The sequence below is a fragment of the Sinohyriopsis cumingii genome, chromosome 18 (genome assembly GCF_028554795.1).
Source record: "Sinohyriopsis cumingii isolate HCF-2022 chromosome 18, ASM2855479v2, whole genome shotgun sequence".
Taxonomy (NCBI): Eukaryota; Metazoa; Mollusca; class Bivalvia; order Unionida; family Unionidae; genus Sinohyriopsis; species Sinohyriopsis cumingii.
Genome location: NC_142978.1, coordinates 11,419,306 through 11,443,515, shown reverse-complemented (window position 1 = coordinate 11,443,515; position 24,210 = coordinate 11,419,306). Strand labels below are relative to the sequence as shown.

Genomic DNA, 24,210 nt, shown 5'->3' with positions numbered 1-24,210 from the left:
GCTGATGCATTGTCATCATCGACATTATTGTTATTATTATTATTGGTATTATTATTACTAGCGGTAGCATCACTCTCTGAAGCAGTAACAGTACTCAACACAAACAACCATGAAAGTTACAAAAGTCAATAAATGCCTGTGCAACAACATTAGCAAATTTTAAGTCAACTATGATAATCGATCCTTATAAACGCGAGACACACACACACACACACACACACACACACACACACACACACATATATATATATATATATATATATATATATATATATATATATATATATATATATATATATATATATATATATATATATGAGAGTGTATACTCATAAAGTTGAGATGGAAACACTGTATCACACGGCCTAGATAATAATGATCCGACCGTTTAATTTCTAATTTGGGGTTGGGGAAAAAGACCTGGGCCGGAATTCGCTCCCCCCAAAAAAAGGAACCCGGGGACATTCCTGCTTGTCTCTTGTACAGAGAGAGAGAGAGAGAGAGAGAGCAAACAAATTGATAGAGTAGACAAAGGAATGGAAAATTAAGGCAGTCTGAGGCTGAGAAAATGCGTGATTTGATAAGCAAGCTATGTTGCCTAGAACATAGACCAACAGGCCTAAATTTCCTACTGCACTATACAAAATGCTCTCCACAAATTACAGAGACCGTTATTCGCTATGAAAATACTTTCCATCTCTCGACTAGTTGTTATGGAAATTCACCGCCCCTTTAAGGAGCCGACAACAGTGATAAAATACCAAGTGAAACGTGTACAAATAATACGACTTGCCTGACTTTCACTGACTACCATAAGAGTAGTAAGGAACTTACCTTTAAACATTTAGCGGATTATATAAACAAAGGCGAGTGTGCAGAACCGACGAACAACAGAATATTGAAAGTGCATTCGATATCGTTTCTGTACAGGGCAGGGAAACAAAACAAATCCGGTGACAATCCAACGGTAAGGTCTGTTGACTTTAGGTTCAGTTAGTTATACTTAACTTTTAATCTATGTATTACATTTTAATTTAGTAACACTTGTATTATTGTATAGCTATGTCAAATGCATTATTACATTGCCATCTATCTTGTTTGCCAATGGACCTATGATATATCATCAGCAAAGACACAATTTTGTCACGTAAGTTGGCAAACTTGATTAATGTTCATTCATTTAATTCCAGCATACAGCAAAACATCTGTGTGGAAAACCGTGCTGCAGGGCCCTATAGTCAAACCCTTTCTGCATCCTGTATTTAATCATCTCGATTACTTCGTTGATTTAACAACTGTTATTTTCTCCTCAATTGTCCCCAACTAATCCAAGCAAAGAGCGTATTATGTTGCCTTTTGAAACAGTGTGTCTGTTTTTGGTTGGGGGAGTAGGGGAGTGGATCTGGTTTTAAAGTAGTTCGTATAACAAATTAGGAAAGCAAAAGGGTTAGGCACAAATTCTTCCAACTTAGAATAGCCTCTCCCGTAACAAAGAAACATAATATTTCATATAACAGGTGAAACTTACAAAGTTAAAAATGTTATAAGAATCAGCCATTATGTCTCAGGGTAATCATTGCCTGAAATAACGAGATCTTAAAGGAATATAAAAAGGTGACGGCCCGTGCGACAATAAGCCACACAGAAATGTTTATATATTATGCACAAAAGAATGAACAGTTCTTGAATTATTGAACATTTAGAGTGGCATTGTTGGACGAATACATTTAATCATACTTGGATTGTAGTATAACAATAACCCCCCCCCCCCCCACACACACATATATACATATATATATATATATATATAGAGAGAGAGAGAGAGAGAGAGAGAGAGAGAGAGAGTACGGTACATAAGTGTTACACCACCAGATGAATACATTTTTCATTTAAATGAAACCAGGCTTGCTATAAGGGCATTGTTTTGGCCAGTCCATATGTCCATCAGTCTGCTGCCTGACCAACCAACACAGTGAAATAGAAAGAGGTGATGGGGAAAGCGGCCAAGGGACATTTTCATTTGTAGAACTTTTTTTCAGATTTGACGAAAAAATACAAATATGCAATACATAGATTACATTGGTGTGGGCCTATTAATCATGCAATTTACTGTATTATATCAATAGGCTATTTCATTTTAATGTCACTGACATTGTGAACACCTATGACACTTCCCATAAAAAGTGTACAGACCCCTATTCTTGTAGGTTACATGGTACAAGTTCAGTTTCATCAAGTTCACATTCTTTTGCTCTCTGGGTATTTTGTCCCTTGCACACGTGAGAGAGAGAGAGAGAAAGAGAAAGAGTAAATAAAAAACAAAAACAAAATGATTTATATTGTGATGAAATTTTGTGCCATATTTTATTCATTTAAAAAGCTTGGATTATTAATATATTTTCTCGTTATTTTCTTACGTCATTAATGATTACTGTGTGGAAAGTCATTGATAGATAGATCGTATGATTGATTGCCTGTTGAAACAATGTATGTATGTATACCTACCACAAACACATATGTATGCATACATGATGATGCATATACATAAATTCACATTTACATGCGAATACATGTGCGCGCCTGCACGAACATGCATAGTTAAACAACATATATGTAAATAGCTTAGTCAACGGATGTGTAGGTGAGAAAGCCACAAAAATCCCTTGCGGATATTACTAATTATAATAATAAGAGTGCTATGACTTAAAAGCCACAACAATGATATTCAAGAAAAACAGACATTTGAATTTTTGAAACTCAACTGTTAAGTGTACGTGCTCAAAATTGGTGACTACGTCTGAGGTAAAGGCGAACCTGCTAAAAAACACAAGAATTGTCTCATTAGGAATATCGTCAAAAAAACTCCAGAAATGTCTCATTAGGAATATCGTCGCGAAGCAAAAACATGTAGGTGCATAAAAACTGGAATTTAGAGTAGGTTATAAGCCAAGAGAATTCGAGAATTACTATATAGTTTGCATCCAAATAAATAGTGGTAGGCTCTTATTCGGTGCAGTTCTACAAATTGATTGGTAACAGTATGTATGTGGTTCAAATATACATCGGCCTTAAGCAGTAAACAATTATTACTCCTCAGCGTGGCATGTGTAATATATATATATATATATATATATATATATATATATATATATATATATATATATATATATATATAATTCACTTAACCTAAGACACAACATATCATTCCATAAAGAAAAAAACTCGGGTCTTGAACTGAAAAATCGTAACAAGTATCCTTACAAAATGAGAAAAGTCAGATACGCTAAAGTTCTACTCTCAATCACGGAAATGTGACTCAGTAAAAAAAATGAAATACGCATAACACGTCTTCTCATACGTAAACAGACACATTTATAAACAAAAACTTTCTTTTGTATATTAGTTGAGCATGCACATGACACTGTTATAATTAAAATTACGTATGAATATGTCTTATGAAAAACACAATTTATACATTAAACATCGCAGGACTTATATACTCGTGTAAGCACATCTGCAATTAGATCATCGTTTCCCTTGATGTGCATAATGTAAATGTTGTACTCTTTCAAAATGAATCTCCACATCGACAGTCTCTGGTGTCTGTTTTTCATTTTGCTAATTAAAGGAAGGAGGTTATGATCACTAATGGCAAGAATCGGGGAAGCAATGGAACTGATATGCCCTTCCAAATGTTAGAAAGTCAATATCAAAGCAATGGAACTGATATGCCCTTCCAAATGTTAGAAAGTCAATATCAAAGCAATGGAACTGATATGCCCTTCCAAATGTTAGAAAGTCAATATCAAAGCAATGGAACTGATATGCCCTTCCAAATGTTAGAAGGTCAATATCAAAGCAATGGAACTGATATGCCCTTCCAAATGTTAGAAAGTCACTATCAAAGCAATGGAACTGATATGCCCTTCCAAATGTTAGAAAGTCAATATCAAAGCAATGGAACTGATATGCCCTTCCAAATGTTAGAAAGTCAATATCAAAGCAATGGAACTGATATGCCCTTCCAAATGTTAGAAAGTCAATATCAAAGCAATGTAACTGATATGCCCTTCCAAATGTTAGAAAGTCAATATCAAAGCAATGGAACTGATATGCTCTTCCAAATGTTAAAAAGTCAATATCAAAGCAATGGAACTGATATGCCCTTCCAAATGTTAGAAAGTCAATATCAAAGCAATGGAACTGATATGCTCTTCCAAATGTTAGAAAGTCAATATCAAAGCAATGGAACTGATATGCCCTTCCAAATGTTAGAAAGTCAATATCAAAGCAATGGAACTGATATGCCCTTCCAAATGTTAGAAAGTCAGTATCAGAGCAATGGAACTGATATGCCCTTCCAAATGTTAGAAAGTCAATATCAGAGCAATGGAACTGATATGCCCTTCCAAATGTTAGAAAGTCAATATCAAAGCAATGGAACTGATATGCTCTTCCAAATGTTAGAAAGAGCAGCGGGGGGGGGGGGGGGCGAATCCGACATTTTGTCCAAACGTCATTTGGCTTAATTAATACTTTCTGCACTCAGCGGATCCGGTGTCGTCAGCGCCTGGTTAAAAAAAAACGACGTCGTCGTCGAGGGGATCGTCCGGACGTCATTTGGTTTAATTAATACCTTCTGCGCGCGGATCCGCAGCGTCGTCAGCGTCCGGTAAACACAGCGACGACCGCATCGATGTCATCGCCCCCCCCCGCTGCTATGATCTTACAAACAGAGTGATCACCAACTCCTCCTCTTGTAGGTCAATTAGGTTATTTGACTGATCGGTAATTCTAAAATTAATTCTCGTTAAAAACCGATCATGGCATCGCATATAGACCGGATTAATTGGACTCTCAACGATTAAAAATCCCGGAGGGGCTGTTGGTGAAAACGAATAAAGGATATATCCCTGTTGAGCTTGATTTGATTGCTTGGTATCCACCTGGTAACTCCCTTCGATAACATCACACACTAGATTAATCGCTATCACCGATGCGATATTTACGTTGTACGGGGCAATATGCCTGCCACCATCTCCGTTATCGTGTTTGAGGATATAAGTTGATGGACCGAGAAAATCATTAAGAGACTTTCTTAGTTCTGGCGCGTTGTATCCTGGAAACTTGAAATCGGGTAAATCGGCTTCTGTGATATTATACTCGGTTAGGAATTTTTGTTTACTACCATCGCTGTTATCGGATATCATTTTAACGACTCGTTCATTGATATATTCCATGTCTGATATAAGTTGATTTAACACCTCAACGTGTTTTCGTTCTTTTGTTTCCCGTAGCTGTTCTAGTTGTAATTGGTAATAATAATCAATCTCGGCAAACATATCAGTGATATCACTTAAAATAAATGTTAATATGGCGACCGATTCAGTAGTTTTCTTATGCTGAAAATACCACTGCATGATATTCCTGTGTTGAAATAAAAACCAACTGGGTGATAACGTGCTTTTTATAATAAATAAATTATCTAGATACCGGGGGGTAATTTCATGATACGATTGCTCATTCGTGTGCAAGTCCGCGGGTGAATTCTTAGGCCATCCTAGTATGGTTCTTATTGAACTGTTATAAATATCAACCATATACCCCGGTGTGCTTATTTCAATCGTCGACGATAACGTCGGTTCATGAACCGTAATAGCTATTTTTGATTCCTTTCCTGTTATCGATTTTATCCTGCGCTGAAATTCTCCATTGATTTGTTCTATTTGGTATGACCCAGTTGGTATTGTAACCTCATTCCAGTCTGGGGTCCCATCGGGCTTATTTGTCCATGCAAAAGCCAGCGAGTTATTAGGTTGTTGTCCGTTAAATGCGTCCGCTCGGATATTAGGCCAACTGTGATATACTCGCAATTTTGCCAGCGCTATTTCCTTCACTGGAACCGGCGATGGGAAGTTCACACTGAATTCGGGTTTCGTTGACGTTATCGATATCATATTTGTTTGCACCGGAGTGGTATTCTCCGCGATCCGCTGAAGTAATTGAGACCCTTCGGGGTTCAGCGACATTATTATTATTCGTTGTTTTTAGTGTCTAATTTCAACAACCAGGTGGTTCCGGCTTCCAGTTGAAAATCCTCGATTTTTGACATCGCGGAGCTATACAACTGGACCATCGTGGAGAATTCAACATCGGATATGAACAAATTATCAATCGATAATGAGATCAACCCGGATAATTTCGAGTACGCGTCGGATACTATTTGATGTTTTACTGTATACTCGTCGAGTTTTTTCTGAAAACACGATGATATCTTTTTAGTGATTGCGTTGGCGACTCCAGCAATTGTTGTCATCGCGGAGACAGCGATTGGAACAGCGATCGGGGCTATCGTGGTCACCGTGGATAAAATAACACCGGTACCGGCTACTATACCCGACACCGAGTACACGACCGCGTCGATGGTGGTTATTTTTCTGCGGTATTTTTTTATTTTTGCGCGGTATTGTTCGGAAAGCGTTTTCAAATTCGTGGAGAATTCTTTTGCGGTATCGAATCGATATTGATGTGACGTCGGTGATACCTCTGATTCAATTACCCTGGTGGTCATTTTTATTTTAAAAGAGCTAGTGTTTTTAATTACTTAGATTCGCTACAAATTCCACATACCATGTGATGTTTGCCCTAAATAGACTGCTATCAACGGCTTTAATTATAAACCGTTCGATTGTATCCTTGTCAATGATTGTTGATATTGTATTGTTAAACCCGGATGAACTCGACGATGATATACTAAACTGCATCGCCGAAATCAATGTCAATCGATAAATGCCCTTAGCAGTTGCGGTGATATCTACTGTATTCTGTGTAGGAGTCCAATCGAATGATCCATGCCGAATTGTGTATACTATGTTGATGATGTTCTTATGAGGGATTTTTATTTTTTCGAAATGCTCTGCTACTCTCGGTAGTCCGTCTTTAATCGCTTCAACATCAGTTCTGATTGTTCCTATTTCCTGTGTATGCCCGTCTATACTTTTTTTGTTCGCTGTAACCTTAGTAATGAGTGTATTTATTTCCTGTGTGTGCCCGTCGATATTTTGTTTGCTCACTGCAGTATTAACAGCGAGTGTATTTATTTTCCTTATCTGCGTGTCTATATGCCCCATGTTCTCTTTAACCACGGCACTGAGCGTTCCTATTTCCCTTGTATGCTCGGCTATATTCTCTTTGTTCGCATCAACCTCGGTTTTGAGCTTTACTATTTCCCTTACATGCGCGGCTATATTCTCTTTGTTCGCTTCAACCTCGGTTTTGATTGATTTTATTTCCTGTCCATACGCAGTGATATCATTTATAGTTGTTGTAATCTCATCCAGCTTGGTATTTTTTTTACCAAAGAATTTATCAAAGTTGTTATCGATCCTGTTAACATTTTTTCGTAACGTGTAAAATTGGCCCGACAGCGTTGTAAACTCCGAAATAGTATTTTTTATTGTTGCAAGATTCGGTTCGGTTACCGTCGGGGTCCCAAAAAAACTAGCGGTAGTGAGTTGTATATCGGTGACAGATTTTTTCACCTGCGCGTCAAGTTCGGTCACCGATCTATTCAACCTTATAAAACCGTCTTTGACTAATGTTATCGTCGACAGATGTTCACCCGGCTTGAGTCGTCCGTCGCTGGTATACAGCGCGATAGCGTCCTCGGCGGCATCACGCTGTCGTATTAAAACGTCATCCAGCGACACATTACTGGATTTCAATTTACCCTGGCGGTCTTGAAATACAACTATTTCGCCTGGGTCAACACTTGTTAAATTCAACATATCAGCGATTTCATCCTCAATTAGTTTTTTTATGTCATCGGTGGCGGGCGTTTCCGTAGATTTTTTCAGCGCCGAAATAGGTCGTCCCCAAATATCAATCATCGTTATTGTAAAAAAAAACAGCGTTTCTAATTAACCCGCCGGGCCTCTACGACCCCACTAGTGTATTCGTTTACAACCACATGAGGTGGTTTTCGCGATGATGAAATCTCCGCGAGTACGTTCAATACTTCACGGCCGCATATCGGCGGGTCGCTTAACTGCTGTGTTGGCAGCGTGGAATAAAAAGCCCGGGCTGAACACGCCCGGATATACCGCATGAACTCGTTCGGCGGAGCTAACCCGTATGAATCAAAATAGACGATCGCACGCGGATCAATCGCGTACGCAACCCAATGAGTTCCCGCTCCGGAGGACCCATCGAGGTTAATTATGCCTGTTTCAATATTCCTTGGTGCCGCCGGTAATTGATCCCTCATAAAAACACCTCTGAAGTTTTTTTATCGCTAGCGCGTTTGAGGCGTCTATTAAATCAAAATTAGACATGGGAGTCATTGACTCCTGAGTCAATAAACGGTTCCCGGTAGTCTTAGACCCTTTCCCGAGTACCATGAATACGGGGTTCCCGGTAGTCTTAGACCCTTTCCGGCCACGGATCGTTTTTTTTTATAGCCTTTCCCGGTTGCCTTCTTCAATGCCATTCCCGCCGCGGTACCAACGGCTCCTAACGCCGCCGCCTTCGCCACTGCTGGTGCGGCCGCGGCAATCAATGCCGGAATCGCGGCTAACAGCGGAAATATCCCACCGGTCTTTTCCATGTTTTTGATCGCTGCGGCCGAGAAATCTATCTGAACACCCTTTTTATTCTTCATCGCATTATTGAAATGTTTTATTTGACGCGCCGTCAACGATATCTTATGATTACCACCTGCCATCTGTGACGGCTTCAGCGTTATTGTGGTCCCGCATTGTTTAGCCGACTTTGATCGTAATTTCTTGACTTGACCATCAGTCAACTCTACACTGACGACACTATACGACATTTTATTGTAAACGCGTTTGTGCTTTCAATTACATGTTTTCCACTGGTGCATCAATGATTCTCATTCGTCCACCAACACCTTCCAGCAGCATTGATTTATCGCTGAGAATGACAGCAACCGCTCTATATTCGGCAATACCACCAGGACGTTGCACACGAGCTCGGAAGTGTATATCAACGACGGATTGTCTCGTTAAATCGAGATGTTCCAACGAAAAATAATAAATCGGATACAGGTTTTTAAAATCAAGTTGTGATATTTGCAAACCAGTGTCGACGTTTTGATCACGACCCATATATGACAGCAATCGATGATACACACGTGCGATATGGTTGTCACCGTAATTGAGTTGTATATCCTCGGATGGTTCCTGCTGTCCGTTCATTCTCAACGAGACCTCATTGACACCGATTTGATCAAATATCATATGGCTGCGTTCTTGGGAGCCTAATCGCGCCTTATTCTGTAGCGCTACAAATATATGATGCGGGGCTGAAACACCCTGTTTGGATGCCAGGTGCCATGTAAATATACCATCCATATTATCCTCTTTAGCATCAGTGGTTACTGTGAGCCAACTCAACAGTGATTTACCACCTGTCTCCATGAATGAGAGTAATCGCTGTTCTGCGGTGATTGATGGGGTCATTACTGGCATCCACAATACTATATTCTTTATATTGACCTTACCGTCGGCAACACCAGCATCATGCCAGATTGCATCATTATCATTGCCCTTTCGCACGAGTACTACTGTATGCTTAGCCCCATAGATGACTTTTCTGACGTTTCTGCAGAATCCGAATATATGATGCAGTGGAATCGCGCATGAAAACTGTCGGCGTTGTCCTTGCAACATCCCTACTCGTGTTGCAAACCCTAGATTGTAATTAGTAATAACATTTATGACATCGAAGCTCCCAGCTGGTCTTACATACCCGGCCGGTGCTGGATCAACCGCGGTGGCATGTGTTGCCTTTACCCTAGAAAACTGATTGTGTTCAGCGTTATCGGTAGTATCCTTCGCAAACATCATAGACGGACCAGCCGACCTTGTATAATCATCTGAGTATCTCGCTAGCCCGATTATCGTCGTTGCAACATCAACATCGCGTTCTATTGATTCAATTTCTTGCCCGTCAATGAGATATTTTGCGCTCTCAAATAACGCCATTACGCCGTTGTTGACAAAACCAACTCGGATAACCGGGTTGTTGTCGTATGGTGCATTATCGGCAGCATTTGTCACGAGTTCCCCCTCAATTTCGATAAAAGCTTCACACGGTAGAAAGTATTTACTGGTATCTTGGACTTGAAGTTCAATTCGCGATCGTAGATTCGGTTGCGTTGCATAATAAGAATAATATTGATAATCACGGACAGAATCATCCCTGCGCACTGGGGCATCCATATCAAACGCGGGATCAGCGGTTCGCGCAAACATTTATATTATTTATCATGTTGATATTTTCAATTGCGATTTTTTCGTCGTAGACCACTTCCCGCTATCGCGTTCATGAGCGCGTTGGTGGATGACTCAGCCGCCAACGACTCTAGTTTTTCTTCCACGGCGTTATTTATTACTTTACTGACATTTGCAGGCATTACTGTCGTTGATGGCATCACCGGTGGTTTCTGTTTTTTTTCTTCTCACCAACGACATTAGTTTATCTCGTGCGGCTGAAAGCGCCTTTCCGGCAACATCAATACCTTTATCACGAATAACATCAATAGCCTTCATTCCTAATTGTTTGGCTAACGGCGCTACTTTTGGAGCCATTCTTGTAAATAACCCCGCAATGGTGCTACCGAGACCATCTCCATAGTACGCGCGGTAAACAGGCAATCGCGAGTTTACCACGTAGACGAGTACTGGTTTATCGTGGTTGTAGTGTATGATCATCTTTATTATAAAAACACCGGTTTTTCAATTAGTGATTGTGATCACCACCCCCTTCCCACCGCCGTGTGGAAAACCGGAATAAATTTTATCAAAATTTCCTGGGGTTTTTGCCCTCGATAAAAATCCGGTTTCCGGTTTTTCTTGATTTTTGGTCATTTTTGGTCATTTTTTGTTGCCTATAGTCGTTTTTTTTTCGATTTTTCAGCAAAAACATCGATTTTCTCTAAATGATTTCCTGGGGTTTTTGCCCTCAAAAAATTGCCAAAAACGGTCAAAAGCGACCAAAAACGGTCAAAAAACGACCAAAAACGGTCAAAAAACGACCAAAAACGGTCAAAAACGGCCAGAATTAACAAAACGATAATTTTTTTAATCATCCACGAGTTGGTCTATGAGCGTTCGATACGCACTAACGTCCATGATACCGCCCGTAAATAACCGCTTGCAAATATCAGCGGCCTCATTGATTATTTCCGGAGAGTTATTTCCGGCTCGTTTTCCTCCGATTAGTACCTCTAGCCGTGATATATCACTGAGAACACTGTTAGGACAGGTAACGCCGTAGGATTCTTTACCAACAGAGTATCCTTTTCCTTTTTTTGGTATTCTACTTTTTACTTTATTGTGGAATGCGTCGTAATCGGGACCACCACCACGTGGTAATACTTTTTCATATTTACTCGCTAGATACACCATTCTTGTCCAACCCCTTAACGACTTTATATTTTTCTCGTAGCCGCTATTGATATGCTTATCTCGCAAATTCTTAGCAAAATTGTTGGCGGCAAAATCAATTAATTCTTCATCGCTGAAGGCCCTGATTTGATCTATTGTGCTCTTCTTGAGTATATTCCTCTCTCTCTCTTTTTCTTCCGATGTTTCTTCCAGTATTTCTTCTTCCGGTATTTCTTCTTCTGGTTCTCTTGCGGTAGCACCTAGTTCTTCCTCGTCGGCCATTGTAACATAAGGTTCCTGTGGTTCGGTTATAGCGAGTGGTGGTGGCCTCCGTGTTGTAGCAGCCGCTAGTGTTTCTAAAGACCTTTTTGTTTGTTCGGTCTGAGCCGCTATCTTTTCAAGCGCATCGAGAACGGGTACAGTTGCCGCCGTAACATCTTTGGTCGCTTTAGTTACCGGGGCAAAGAGTTGTTCGCTTCCAACAGTAAAATCGGTTTGTAGTTGCTGCCGCGTTTGAAGTTGCTCTCGGACCCTGTCTCGTAACGGTATAAACCTCTTAAGCGCCGCTAGCCGCTCTCTGGCTAGCCGAGTAGTAAGTGATTCGCCTACCATTATTGCAATTGCGAAGCAATTTCTAATTTCCCGACCAGTGTGCCATCGGAGGCTCCGTCTATAATCCTTCTAATGTTTTTGATCTTACTAGAAATCTCCCGGCGTCGTTCATAAACACGTCCGAGTTTTTTTCGTATTATTTCAACGGCAGTGAATAGTCCAATGAATGCATTTGCGTCATTGTGGTACAAGTTTTCATTGATCGTATGTTGTAATCGTTTTATAAAAAAGTACTCGCGGGCCAGGGTAAAACGCCCCCGTTTCGATTGTTCGTTAATAATCTCATAATCGGATAATATTTTTTCACTGTTGAGACCATCAGATAATTCAATTCCTTGATTTTTTAATTTTGAAATCTCGGCTAATATATTATTGATGTCTTCGATATTCATTATTCCTATAAAACATCTTGTTTTTAAATAAAACAAAATGAACCCCGTGTATCAATACCGAGGTGTTAAACAACACTGAATACTTTGTTTTCTTCCGGAATGGACAATTTATTGTCATGGCGACTTCGTCAGCGCCATAGGCGCCGGTGACTTCGTATCTACATATGAAAATCGAATTCTATGCCCGGTCTTTTTTGAGATTGCTGTTTGATATACTCGTTCTGCTACTTTTCGTATTGAGGCGATACAAATGTCAAAGTATCTACTGGCTTCATTCATCGACTGAAATATTTTTTCCTCGTGAGTTGTTGTATCAAATGACTTTACGGGTTTTGCTTTCTTTGGGTATTTACCGGTTTGGCCTTTTTTGGTATTTTGACTCTGCGAGACAGCTTGCAAGTTTATAAGAGAATTATCAGTCTTATTATTATTAATATGATCAATCACAAGTCCATTTTCGATTAATCCGTTGAATACCTCAAATACCGCCCTATGAACATGGTACTTCTTCTTTCCGGCACCAAACACCAGATACCCCTGATTACTTACGGTACCAACCGGCTTCTTCAGTTTGCGGTTTCTAACAATGCCTTCGCGAGATGCCTCGTAATTGACGAGCACAGGATGCGGCTGAAATTCTTGGTTCATTTATATAATGATACTATTTGTCTAATTTATTATTTGGTTTAATTATAAATCTTTCAACGTAGTCTTGGGGGGTTTTGATGACGAAGTCAGCGGTGGGGTCAATGACGGCGTTTTTAATTCGCTTGTCATAATAGCGTTTTAGTTCCCTGTATCGCTTTCCGCCACAATTAATACACAACTGCGATTTTCCTCTTACACCGACGTGGCAAACCAAGCACGGGAGGGGGCCAAGAGAACCATTACGAACGCTTTGTAAATGGTACCCGCAGAATTCACCTCTACATGATTTGTTGCACGGGGTTGTCGACCCAATCATCAACCATTTGCAGTGATTCATTATACTATATTCTTTCATTTAAATACTTGTTTTAATTATATGGATGAGTTCGAGAGATTGGCAGCAATTAAGCCCTGGAAAAATATTAAGTTCAATCTCGATAGAGTCCTCAAGGACGCACCAAAAGCGTTAATAAACGATAGAACCCTGTTGAGTAAAATACGCGATTGTATCGATGAATTCAAGCGTGATGGCGCATCTCATAGTTGGTCAACATTTCGAATTGATGGCGTTGTTGATGCTACCATGAACGACAACCGCGCAGCAACGATAATATCACAACTTGACGGTAAAAGGTATTTCTTCAGAGTAAAATTCATTGTCCGGGTGGAATCAGGTAATTGGATCATACGTGATAAATTTGAACCAGTTCTCAGCGACAAGAAAACAGTCATTGTCAGCCGCGACTCCAAGCCGGGGTTGTTAACCGGAATTGACAGACCATACTATGAACGAGCGTATCCTGAAACAGCAGTTGTTTATGGAATATACCCGTTAAATAAGAAACCTGATATCGGAAAACTAGCGCCGATGAAACAGTCAACGGGGATAAATTGTGTAGCAGAACGAGTAATAGAGCATTTTACAAATGCGTGTCGAGGAAACAAATTGTCTGATTTACGACGTAGCAAAATCAACCAGTGGGAACTAACCGTAAAAGGGCGTGGAGCAACCATCAGCGACATAGCGAGATTAGAAACGTCGTTGAGATTTCCAATAACCGTTACAACGATAACCGGTGAAGTATTATACGAATCAAAGTACAAATCAAATGGGGCCCCAATCAAAATTATTGATCATAACGAACACGCATGGACGCCCGCGATCACAGTGTTTCCACGGGATAGAACGGTAAAGTATATCCCGGGGGAATTCCTGGAAGAAACCGGGTTTCTCGCGGAGAGGAAACTATTTGATGCTATTGCTTGTTTGTGTAAAAACGACCCTGTATCAGTGTGGTTACTTCGCAGCGCTGATACCTTTGATCAGTTTGTAAGACCAAACGGTGAATTATACCGCACTGAAGCATTTCACAACAGGATGAAAAAAACCGCCATAGAATTTGAAGAGCATGATGAACAACTGCTAACAAATTGTTTTACAATTCCATCGGTTGTAGCTCATGTTGCAGCAAGGAAAAATGCGTGGAGTCCAACGCACAAGGAATTTCTACCGGATGTACAATCCAGTTGTTTGGAATACTATCACGGTGGACTATGGAACACTGAATACAACCGCGACGCTATGATTTCCGTTGATATGGTTGCCTGTTATCCAGCGAGTTTTCTCGGGTATGGATCCGCCGCTGAGTATTTCAAACGATTTGGACACCCCAGACATGAAATGACTCGTGTTGCTATTAATGGACCACTGCCTGATTTTGATTTAACCGGATTCGCTCGCATAGTATCATTTGAGTTCGCGGCAGGACTTCATCGCTGTTGCTATATTTGGATCGGTAGACACATGGCTGAAAAGAAGTGGTTGCCAATAGCGCTGCTACGGTACATGATTGATTGTAGCATGCTTGTATCGTTGATTGTCAGTGACGCGATTATATCATACCGGGCGCAGACTGAAGTCTGGTTACCAGAACCGGAGCGTCTAGATAGCATAATTGACGAATCCAGAAAACACATCGATGCCGACGAGGAATATATCGTCGAATGGTCCAGGAGGATATTCAACCAACGAAACCACGAGGCAAAAGATCTCGGTAGAAGAATAATCGGTAAGTTCACACAAGGTGGAAAAAACTGCGACTACAAACGATATTGCTCACGGCTGATTATAGATGACGCAGAATATGATTTCGTAATCAAGGACGCAGTGGCGAAAAATAGATACGTGAACTGCGAAACAGCTTTCTTGTCCAATGGAACAAGGTTGGGTACAGTTGTTACCTACAGCGATGGAGACAGCCCAGCATACCCCCATTTGAGGGCGTCTATGCTGGGTTATGCCGCTATCAATTTATTCTCGATGATAAATAGATTTCCTAACACCGCCGTTAGAGTAGCCGTTGATTCGTTTTATGTTGACGGAGCGTATAAGGAAAACGTAGCCGAGTTTACTAGTCCGGACGAGAGTTGGGGTACATGGAGAATTAAAAATGAGATACGACGCGATTATTCCCCGTCAGCAGATGTCACCGTTGAGAACAATTACTTACGCGGTGATAAATTATCAGAATGGTCTAATGCACCACCGTGTTCTGATCCAATTTGTAGACACAAAACAGTTTATTTAAGCGGCTGTGGCGGGTCAGGAAAGACGACTCGGGCAATTGAATTATTTCGAACGCGGGCAAGTATAATCGTGCTTACACCGACCCATAGACTAGCGCGAGAAATAAAACAACGAAATGTTGACGCCATTACTTATCACAGCTTTTTTCGATACAGCGGCGGTGAGTGGACTCCTGATCGAATGGGTGAAAAATTTATTCCTGGGGTTATCATTTGGGATGAGATATGTACTGTTTCGTTAGATACTTTACGAATGTTTCTTGATTGGTTGCTGCTCGCGAATACAGCGGTAATCATGTGTGGGGATCATGGCCAACCACCACCATTTGTCGGCGAGGGTCCACATGATTGGTTAAAGGGTTTTGTGGACTATTATGAAGAAACCGATACTGATTACCGGGCACTTGATGAACAACTGCGCGGGGTTAAGAAATTAATCAGATTACAGCCGGATAGAATTCAATGTGAAATAATCCGCGAGGTGATTCCGGAAACGCCGTTAAATGAATTTTGGGAAACATGGAGACCAAACGATTTGATTGTAGCGAGTAGAAAGATAGTCAGAGACACACTTCAGCGGAAGTTGTTTACGTTGCATAAGGAAAAGTTTCCAACGCGTCCAGTGCCGTTATGTTATAGACCCGCGGATACACGGCGGCAGAACATTGAAGCTGAAATTCCAGGCCGGACAGAAAAACAAATTCTCGTGCTGAATGATATCGTGCTCGTTGATATCAGCGTCGTCGAGGACGCGCTACGTGCTGATAAATCCCCGTGGACGCTAGGATACGCAACAACAATACATTCCTCGCAGGGACTAACTATCGCGGACACAATTGTTTGGATAGTTGATAATCGCATCGAATGGTCAAATCTAGTCTATCTTGCGGTGTCCCGAGTACGGAGGATAAATCAGCTTCGAAGAATTGTTATTGACGAAGTCAGTGACGACAACGACATCATCGATGCAAGCGTCATTGATAGAAAACTCTCGGGTTACCGCCAACAGGATAAAAAAAACAGCGGCGTTTTGATATTGATGCCGAATTAATAATTGCGTTACGACAACAACAGAATAATCACTGCGCGAGTTGCAATTGTATAATGAGTTGGCGCTATTCAGATAAAGACGCTCGCCAATTTACCGTGGACAGGATCGATAACAGTCTCGGTCATGTCAAAAACAATGTGAGGTTGACTTGTCTTGAGTGCAATAGACGCAACGGCGCTAGTTAAGACCACGCGGGGGTAATTGAGTATCGTCAGGTATTACTTGTAGTTGCTCGCGTGTAAATCCGCGCTGAGGAGCAGTTGAATCCAGTCTATAGATCGGTGGTCTACCAGTTGATCGTGTTATCGTTGATATGTTATGTGTGGTAACACTCCAAATAGGATCAGTAGCTCTTTTTTTACCGCCTTCAAGCTCTCCTGGTTCATACAGATATCTAATAGTGACATCGCCGAGAATTGGCTTGGAAACGCTATCTATTTTTGATCTTCCGGGCATATACTTTTCTTTAATCGCGTCGCTGGGCTTCATGTTGATTGCTCGGGTAATCTCGTTATTTAACGCGGAAATTACGCCTGGCAACCTTTTGACCCATTCACGAGATCGTTTTTCTTGGATAAATTCCTTCGCGTATTGATACCCAAATAACCGTTCAGCAAGAGTCCGATTGAATCGTTCAACAATTGCCTGATCACGATGTAGCGCAGTATGACCTCGTCGTACCGCGACGCTATGATGTTTTAGCGTTGATAAAACAGCGCCGCGAAATTCACTACCGGGATCAACTTGTAAAAGATTTGGCCAGCGCAGAGGACATCTTTGATAAATTCTTTCAAACGCATTGGCCACTTCAGTTGCCGACTTTGTTTTTAACGGCTCCGCTTGTTTGTATCGACTCGCAACATCAACTACGGTTAGCGCGTATTTGTAACCGTTGTCATGCGGAAGAAATAGTATATCAGCCTGATGAACTTCATTAGGTACGCTAACATCAAAGCGCGAGAAGTTGATTTGTTTAGGCGGTGGTAGATAGATTTGCCATATAGCCTGTTTGGATAACCAATTAGCCGCAGTAGCCCTCGTTACCTTTGCAGCGCTTGCGAGTTTACCAATTGCGACCTTCCCCTTCCAGTATCCTCTCGGAGAATAATAGATGGATTCCATGTTGTTATTATAAACGCTAGCGTTTTCAATTACCAGCGCGAGAAGCTCCGCTTCCAATCATTAATTTACCTTTCATAGCCGATTTTACCAACCATGAGGCTAATTTTTCTTTGAAGGATTTATCAGGAATAGCATTTAGCGCGTGAATTAATGTTACGTCTGCGATATGACGCTGTTGCAGATCGCTACTTTTGTAGTAAGCAACATCATGAGCATGACACGCCTTATCGATAGCGTTTATTGGATACTCACCGGGTTTGGGCTGATTTTGATCATCGAGTCTGATATCTAATCGTGTTCCGGGGCCACAGTAGCTATATTCTGGGAGGTGCTTTTCTCCTGGATACTTTGCCCACGGGGTTCCGGGGAGTTTTGATAACTTGGCTGCAATATCACCTCCTCGCTTTTTTTTAAAACATCTCCGGGTCTAATAGAAATAAATCTAAATTTCTTTGTACCGCATTGTACACACTTACCAGTAAGCGCCGATCTGTTATTTCTTGTTGTAGCGGTTGTCATATCATTTGTGCCAGTACGCACTCTACACTTTACACAATATAGATCCATAATTTATGTATAGAGACATGAATATAATTGACTTTTCAGCGACTAAAACAAGAGAACCAGTTAAGCATGTTGCAGCGTTACCAAACTCGATCCGGATGATTATCATCGGACCATCTGGATCCGGTAAGACGCAATTGTTACTTAATTTAATAATGAGATGGATGAAGTGGGATAAGTTGTATTTGGTTGCTCCTAGCGTAGATGATCAACGATGCTACGAGGTGTTGAAAGATTTCAACGAGAATGCATCAGCGATCGCTAAGAAAAATGTTATTGAGTTTATTACGGATATCAGTGATGCACCGGGTATCGATGATATTGATGGCGACGTTAACAATTTAGTCGTGTACGATGATGTTATGTTAGACAATCAAAAAAACCCAGCTAGGATATTTTCCAGAGGCAGGCATAAAAACACTGACGTGATATATGTCACTCAACGATACACTCAGATTCCAAAAGTAATCAGAGACAACTGTAATATTCTTGCTGTATTCAACGGCGTTGATACACACACGCTACGAAATATTTGGCAGACATGGTGCGGCGGTGACATGGACTTTAATGTTTTTCGAAACTTTTTTAGTCATGCTCAGTCGACCCCACATGGATTTGTAACGATAAATTTACATGATCCTCGGACACGATATCGTATCGGACTTGACCAAATATTCGGTTAAATTGTAAGCAGCGGGGGGGGGGGGCGATGACATCGACGCGGTCGTCGCTGTGTTTACCGGACGCTGACGACGCTGGGGATCGGCGCGCAGAAGGTATTAATTAAACCAAATGACGTCCGCACGATCCCCTCGACGACGACGTCGTTTTTTTTTTTACCGGGCGCTGACGACACCGGATCCGCTGAGTGCAGAAAGTATTAATTAAGCCAAATGACGTTTGGACAAAATGTAGGATTCGCCCCCCCCCCCCCCTGCTGCTGAAAGTCAATATCAAAGCAATGGAACTGATATGCCCTTCCAAATGTTAGAAAGTCAATATCAAAGCAATGGAACTGATATGCCCTTCCAAATGTTAGAAAGTCAATATCAAAGCAATGGAACTGATATGCCCTTCCAAATGTTAGAAAGTCAATATCAAAGCCAAATATGAGTAGTTAAGTGGGATACCCTACGTACAACGGGAATTAGCATTACAGGGACCCCTGGGACACTCTACGTACAATGGAAATTTAACATGGAGAAAAATCGTGGGACACTCTACGTACAAGGGGAATTTAACATGGCGAAAAATCGTGGGTCACTCTACGTACAAGGGGAATTTAACATGGGGGAATAGAGTTTGGGTTTGTTTAGGGACAAGGGGATATAAACATGGGATTTTTTTTTTTTTTTTTTTTAATTTTTTTTTAAATTTAAATTTAAATTTAGGCAATTGAAAGGCTATCTCTTTTCGAGAAATATGGCTGGCCCTGAAAAGGGCCTTTGGGTTTATGTTAATGTATTCATTAACATAAAGGGTACCGCATTGGTCTTCTTCTTGTCCTTAGGCTACGACTCACTGTTGGTCCGTAAATCAGCACTCTTTTCAGGCATCCTTGTCTTTCAACGTAGATCCTACGTATCCACAGGCTGGTGTTTGTCCTGTGGACAACGGTCCACTTGGATCGGACATACATGGATATGTCCGTCCGGAACATCATGGAAGACACAAGCGTAGAAGATTGCACATCGGTCCACATCTTGAAGCGACGAGAACAAGTGAATCAATGCACTGAACTGCGCTTATTTATAGGTAGAGGTAGGATTGAAACGGATTGAGTCCATTCACCAATCCAAACACGCGTTACAAAATTCAGTCAGCCCGCATCCAATCCGAAGAGAGTAGTCTGTGACGTCAGTTGGTCTATATAGATTCGCTAGCGCTTGTGTGCAGTCAATCTATGCGACAGTGATTCAACATGACGGAAATTCAGAAAACGATCCATTGGGCTGCACCAACAGGGGAGACCGCCCAAGGGAACCCGGTCTTACTTTCAGAAGAGGTGAATTGGGATTTTGTGGATTTTCTTACCTCGCAAGAATTTGTTCCGGAACCTTCGTTACCTTCTTCATTACCGCAAGTTGAGAATTTTAGACAGAGACAGAAAGAAGAATTGGAGAAATTTATGCAACGACAAAAGGAAGCGGAACAAGCTTTTCTCCTACAGCAACAGCAACAGCAACAAGAAGAGGTAAGAAAAAAACAACAGCAACAACAGCAAGAAGAAGTAGCAGCAAAGAAACAAGAGGGTGAAAATCAAACGGCTACGGTACTGTTGGACATTTTAGCGGAGTTAAGAAGTCTGAAACAAATGTATCAGACTTCTTTATCACGACCGAAGAGAATACGACCTTCCCGAGCTAAACACGCCAACCCTGTGACTAAGCCTGTCGTACCACCCTTAGTGATTTCAACCCAATCATCAGAAGTAGGCCTTGGCCGTGGCAAAGGCTTAAGGCAGTTAAAGTTGATTGGTTAAACTCACCCCTACACCAAAATAAAAAGGCCCTTTTTAGGGCCACCCACATTTCTCGAAAAGAAATACAATTTCAATTTGCCAATAACTCAAAAATAAACCCCACCCATTTTACCCTTATAGTACGTGTCTGTGTATGAGTGCGTGAGTGAAGCTTCTTATTTTAAAATCAAAACTCAAAGACACTTACTTATATCATTCATGTATTCTTTTATCCATTTTTTTACAAACCAATTCACAATTCACCACAGAACACTTTAATTAAAAGTTCATTGACTTCTTCTTTCTCCTTGTTTAGTCTCTCTGTTTTTTGAATTTCTTCACCGTTTTTACCTCATTTTCTTCCCTTCTTCTTTTCTTTTCTTCTCCTGTTTCTTTGCTTCTTTTAAATAGAATTGTTTTCTTTCTTCCTCTTCTTCCTCTGAAGAATCTCTCTCTTCTTTCGAAGAATCCCTCTCTTCTTCCGAAGAATCCTTCTTTACTTCTGACTCCTCTTGTTTCTTTTTTGGGCAATCTGGAGACCAATGTCCTTTTTCTTTACAATAATAAAAGGTATCTTGACTTTTGTCTTTTTTAGCCCCTGTTTTTTTTTTTTTGGACGGTCTGGACACTCTGAAGACCAATGCCCTTTCTTCTGACAGATATAGGAAGTATCCTGACTCTTATCTCGAAAGGAAGGAGAGTAGTCCGTCGGCTGGTCTGAAGAGAATTTTCTAATGACCCCTCGCAAAGCTCTGACGAAACGTTCCATCTGAGTAGTCTCTTCCATCGTTGTGCTCGGTTTGAGAGTGAAATGAATAGTGAAAGGACAAGACACACCCTTTTTATATACGCGCTGGTTTGCCATGACTATAAATTAGTCTATGGTGTTTGAACTTGAGTCATTTGACGTTTTGCACTCAAGATGAAACGATCCTATTCATTCGAGAAGAAAGAAGAAGAAGAAGAAAGTAAGAGGCAGAAACGTAATCTATCGCCTCGTACCAGGGATGAAATCTTGGCACAATTCATGCCAGTGATTTTGAAGAGGACATGAGTGAACCAGAATCCGAACCCTCTAAACCAAGTTCGTCACCCTTAGTCAACCCTGAAAAATACTATTCCATTCGAGAGACGGAAAAGCGCTCCTCTAGAAAATTTAGAACCACGGCTTACACCTACACGGTGAAGTTTAAAGATTTCAAGGCCGACGTACCCTTCGAGAAAGCAGAAGGGTTTATCACCGAGATGTGGGATTCTTTGCTCACTGCACTCAAGCGACAATGTCAACCCAAAGAAGACGATCGCTTGACACTATCCATAGATCACGACGGTTTGAAATCCCCTGTTTGGATCGAGTTTAGCAGACCCGCAGAACTGACCCCTTCCAAAGTCATGGACAAGATTCAACACGTACAACAATCTAATGACCAGTTTGACATCACCGATGGTAAAGCCACACTGAAAATGGCTCACGTCTCTCTTCCTCAAGGGACAGGACGCAAAAAGATGTTATTGGTGGACGACCTTCGCAACATCAAAACAAGTCTCGTCCGAATTAACAACCCTCAAGACCAGATGTGTTTAGCTCGAGCCATCGTGGTGGGACGAACCTATGCCAACAAGAACGACACGGTAGAATGGAAAAGAACCTGGAACACTATTCAACGTTCCTATCGAGCCAAACAACGAAACGAAGCAGAACTCCTGTTACAACATTCCGGACTGTCCAAAGACACACCCTGTGGCATTCCTGAGATGCAAAAATTGCAAGATGCCCTAGCTCCACGCTACACCTTGAAAGTGCACCCTCAAGAAATGCGGGGGCCTCTGTTGTTTCGAGGCCAAGATTTTAAGGACGGAAAATACATTCATGTCTATCATCACGATGACCATTTCGATACCATTACCAGTATCACTGGATTCCTGAGATACGGTTATTATTGTGAGAAATGTGATTATGGTTATAACAATCGAGAGCAACACAAGCATTGTGGATTGAAATGCCCAGGATGTTTGGCCTCTCCACCCTGTCTGAGCGAAGAACCAGTGCCTTGTTCAACTTGTCTGCGTACGTTTGTCAGCCCTGCCTGTTACCAGCAACATCTGAAGACGCAAGGTTCACAGCAGAAATGTGCTTGTCAACTCTTGAGATTGTGCCCTACCTGTGGACAAGGCATACTTACCAACAATGCCAAGGCACACGTATGTCGAGGAAAGAAAAAATGTCACATTTGTCACCACATCGTGGACTTGGAACACGAATACTACGTGCAAAAATACCATCCCCCACCAGAGAAAGAGGACGGTCACAAGAAGAAAGGCAATTTCATCTATTTCGATTTCGAATGCATGCAAGAGACCGGCATTCACATTCCTAATTTCTGCGTGGCTCATCGAGCGTGCGAGAAGTGCATTCAAGAACCTATCTTCAGTCATTGCCCTCACTGCAGCAAGATTCCCGGAGGGCGTGAAAAAATCTTTCGGGGACCAAACACGTTAGCCGATTTTGCCCAATGGGTCTTAGACCCCATCGACAAGACGTGGAGCAAAGAGGACATCGAACGTTACGGAGATTGTCATCGTCATGCCACAGTGATGGCTCACAATTTCTCCGGATACGATGGACAGTTTCTTTTGAGGTACTATACGGAACAAGGCACCGAACGTCCTAAAGTGATTTTGAACGGAGCCAAAATCATTTTCATGCAAGTGGGACAAGTACAGTTTAAAGATTCGATGAGTTACTTGGCCATGCCTTTGAGCCGAATGCATTAAACGTTTGGAATGACAGAAATGGCTAAAGGGTACTTTCCACACTTTTTCAATACGGAAGCCAATCAACATGCTGTTCTACCCCTTTTGCCTGAGGCTCACTATTACGACCCCGACAACATGCGTACCGAACAACGAGAAGCTTTCTACGCTTGGTACCAAGCTCACGCCTCGGACCCTTTCGACTTTCAGGAAGAAATGTTAAAGTATTGTCGTTCCGACGTGGACATTTTACGGCGTTGCTGTGGAAAATTTCGAGAACTGTTCATGGAACACGGAGGGGTCGATCCTTTGAAAGAAGCTTGCACCATTGCCAAAGCGTGTTCCTTAGTGTACCGACAACGATTCATGCCTGAAAACACCGTGGCTGTCATCAGTCCTCAAACGACCCACTATGTCAAGCGTCAATACTCGGTCAAAGCCCTACGTTGGTTACATTACTTGTGCGACAAGGAAGACAAATGGATTCAGCATGCCCGCAACGGAGGAGGCGAAAAGACCATCGGAACGTATTCGGTCGATGGCTGGGACTTAGAAAACCCCAAGATCGTGTACGAGTTTAACGGTTGCTTATTTCACGGATGTCCCGTCTGC

General features: G+C 41.5%; 1 protein-coding gene across 2 annotated transcripts in view; it reads left to right on the top strand.

Moving 5' to 3' along the window:
* The first annotated feature begins 632 nt into the window (after positions 1-632).
* The window catches only part of LOC149776068 (galactose-3-O-sulfotransferase 2-like), a 62,296-nt gene continuing 38,718 nt past the window's right edge, over positions 633-24,210 (top strand). Inside the window, exon 1 of one of the 2 annotated variants that reach the window (XM_089942329.1) lies at positions 633-972. The gene's annotated coding sequence lies outside the window, so the exon portion shown is untranslated. The remainder of the gene's footprint in view (positions 973-24,210) is intronic. The other variant, XM_089942328.1, reaches the window with a different exon arrangement.